Genomic DNA, 3,885 nt, shown 5'->3' with positions numbered 1-3,885 from the left:
GATGCCGGCAAAGGAATAGGTGCCTGAGATGAAGGCTAAGAAGGAGGCTGAGGAGGAAAAGAAGCCTCTGATGCTGAGGGTTTCTCCTCCCCATAGAAATGTTCATGGATGGTGCTCTCACAATACATGTTAGCAGATTATCACACATAAAACCTCTTTTCCTAACAACTTATTGCTATTTAAAATTTTAAATCAATGTTTTTGTTTTTATTTTTATTTTTATATGTTAGTTATTAGCATATTTAAATTTAAAACAAAATTATTTTTTATTTTTATCCGCTAACTTTTAACATATTTAAATTATTTTTTAAAATCATTTTTGTTTCTATCTGCTAGCTATTAACATAATTAAATTTAAAAACAAAATCTTCTCTTGTTAATTTAAATTTAAACAAAATCTTTTTTGTTTCTATCTACTGGCTATTAGCATATTTAACAATTGAAATAAAAAATTTTACCAACTCCAACACTTCACTTGTGCTTTCGGTTTTCAAATAAAATTATTACCACTCATCCATTTCTTTTTTCACCAAAACATTTCAATTATGTTTATATTATTTATTGATAACTGCCGAACTTAGATATAATTGATAGTCAAATCAAACAGAAATTGTTAAATTAAATTTCTTTACTTGACTATTATTTTTATGTGAATAATCAGCATTTTAAAACCATTTTAGTTCTGCGCTTTAGAGATAAATGGGTGCAGAAACATAAAGTTACTGCTCTATGCTAACATAAAATCACAGGCTGAATTTGAAAATTGTTTTTAAATTTACTGCTCTATGCTAACATAAATGGGTGCAGAAATTGTTTAAATTTACTGTTATTACTAACAAAAAATGGGACAACATAAAATCACAGGCTGAATTTGAAAATTGTCTCACGTTTTTACTGCTCTATGCTAACGAATTTCTAGCTAGGAAATGCAGCTCCACCATAGATCGAATGCAATGTAAGAAACGCTTAGAATCACAGCAAGAATTTTCTTCACACGGACTCATTATTCATCAAAGACCTAGTATACTGTTCTTGGAAATTATGCCTTTGCTTTTGAGGAAGTCATCCGCAGCAAGGGTTATAGAGTTGTAGTGGTAACATTGACCACTTAGGTTTGTGAATGTTTTGCAATTACCTCATTACGTTTGATCTATATACTTGGCATGACACATTAAGTGTTTAGTGATTTATAGGACGAGGGAGAGAGAGTGTGTGTTGATGTCGTTTTGTTTCTTTTCCCCCTTCCTCTTTTTTTTTATTTTTTCCTCCTTGTACGAATTTCTTTTATCCTTAACTGCTGCCATAGTCGGAATTCCATTGTTGGAAAAGTAAAAGAGTTTATATGTATCTATTTTTTATTAGATAGGCACTAAAGATTTACAAAAATGAAATTTGAACTTTAGTATATTTATATAGAGAAAAAATATATTTTAATCTATATTTTATACGTACATAAACAGGTCAAACTATAACACTTAAAGCCTAGTACCTTTCACTTAATAGGCTTTAAAAAAAACTCAATTTTTACCTTTTTTTTTAGTAAATGAGTCAACCCTTTGGTCTATTTACACCCTTAGTAGAAGGAAAAGAAAATTATAATTCTTTACTTTTTTAATTAATATTACATTTTTTTGTTTATTTTTTAATCCATAGTATGTATTGTTAGCCCATTTAACTACCGGAATTGCACAAGGCAGATTCAAAATAGGAGTTCCCCCTTAATTAGGAAGTTCTTGTAGGGGGTCATCCAGTTTGGTTCCTCCTCTTCTCCGGCCATAACATCCTTAGCATCTATTCTGAGAGTTTGGAGCGTCTCCTGGATGATAGTCTTGAGGTGCTCAACCTTCTTGGTGTTAGCCAGCTTGGAGAGCAACTCTACTCTAGTATTGCTCTCCTTGGGATGTAGTACATTAAGAAACATTTGAAATTAGCAATGAGAGTCTTCGTGATGTGATAGTACTTGAGCAACATTTTTTCTTGGTCTGGTATATGTTGGCAACTTGTCCTTGGACAAGCTGCGAGTCTGTGTAGCATCACAACTTCTTAGCTCTGACTTCTCTTGCTAGCTTCAAACTTGCAACGAGCGTCCCATACTCTACCTAGTTGTTTGAGACTCTGAAGTTGAGCTTGAGGGCTTGCTCTAAGGTCATATCGTCAAGGCCTTCAAGGATGATCCATGCCCTGCTTCCTTTTACGTGGAATGCATAGTCAAAGTAAAGGTTCCACCGGTCTGGGGTGGTTATGTCATTTCCAACAAATTCTACTAGAGAGTCAACCATTGTGTCTTCATGGGCCACGAGGTTTTTACTGGATGTCGAACTCTGAAAGTTCTACAGATCAGGCCACCATCCTTCCTGCAAGTATAGGTTTTCTCAAAAACCTGCTTGATAGGATAGTTCATTTTAACTACCACTTGATGACTCTGAAAGTAGGGCCTAAGTCGTCGGGCAGAGGTAATGAGTGCTAGTGCCACCTTTTCAATCATCTGATAGCACTGCTCGACGTCTTGGAGTATGTGGTTAGTGAAATAGATAGGGAGATAATGATTCCCTTCATCTTGTATGAGGGTTGAGCTAACAACTTTGTTAGTTACTGAGAGATACAGGAGTAAGGGTATTCCTGGAGTGGGTTGACTCAAAACTGGCGGTGCGGCTATGGTTTTCTTGAAAGCCAAGAAAGCTTGTTCACAAGTCTCGAACCATAGGAAGGGCACAATTTTCTTGAGCAGTTTGTAAAATGGTTTCGCCTTTTTGGAGAACTTCAGGAGGAACCTGGACAAGGATGCTAGCCTACCATTCAATTTGTGGACTTCTTGGACGTTGGTCGGGTTGTGCATCTCCACTATGCTAGTGCATTTGTCGGGGTGGCTTCAATTCCTCGGTGAGTGATCTTGAAGCGAAGGAACTTGCCTTCGCCTACCCCGAAAGTACATTTTTCAAGGTCTAGGCGCATGTCATATTTGCAGAGTTCCGCAAAGACTTCTTCCAGGTCTGCCACATGTTGGGCTATGGTTTGAGACTTGACAACCATGTCATCCAGATATACCTCGACGTTTTGTCCGATCTGTTGTTTAGAGACTCGGTCCATTAGTCGTTGGTATGTAGCGTCTGCATTTTTTTGGCCGAAAGGCATGACCATGTAGCAAAAGTTGGAATCTATGATGATGAATGTCGTTTTCTCCTTATCTAGAGTGTGCATCCTAATTTGGTTGTATCCAAAGTAAGCGTCCATGAAGCTTAACACCTAGAACCCAGACGCTTCATCGACTAGCCTGTCGATGCTAGGCAAAGGGTATACATCTTTGGGGCATGCCATGTTCAGATCAATGTAGTCGATGCACATTCGCCATTTGCTGTTGGCCTTTTTGACCATGACGATGTTGGCAAGCCAGGTGGAGTACTTGACTTCTCTAGTGAAGTTTTCATTAAGGAGTTTGTCTAGTTGTTCGTTGACAGCTTTGCATTGTTCTTCTCTCATCTTTCTTTTCTTCTATGATATTGGTTTGGCCTGGGATAGTGTTAACAGTTTGGCAAGTCCACCAAATGTCCAAGTAGTAAAACTCGGATGCCCGAGTGTCGAATTCAACAGGGATTTTGTGTTGTACTTATATTGAATACTTTTCAATTTATAAGAGGATAAAAAATTAATGAGAAGGGTAAAAGAAAGAATATCCAACAGGAAATTATAAATAGTAGAAAACAAAAGAATTAACTAGGGAATTCAATGGAATGCGAATGTTAGGACCTAGCATGTCTTGTTTGCCTAGGATGTATGATTTTATGATCTTTTCTTTATCAATTCAAGTGAATTTATCCTACCCACATCTATTCATTTACTTGCCTTTGATGTCTCATGATGAGAAGCCTATTTTATTTATCTACCCCC

Source organism: Glycine max, chromosome 18, assembly GCF_000004515.6.
Source record: "Glycine max cultivar Williams 82 chromosome 18, Glycine_max_v4.0, whole genome shotgun sequence".
Classification (NCBI taxonomy): Eukaryota; Viridiplantae; Streptophyta; class Magnoliopsida; order Fabales; family Fabaceae; genus Glycine; species Glycine max.
This window is presented reverse-complemented; position numbering follows the sequence as displayed.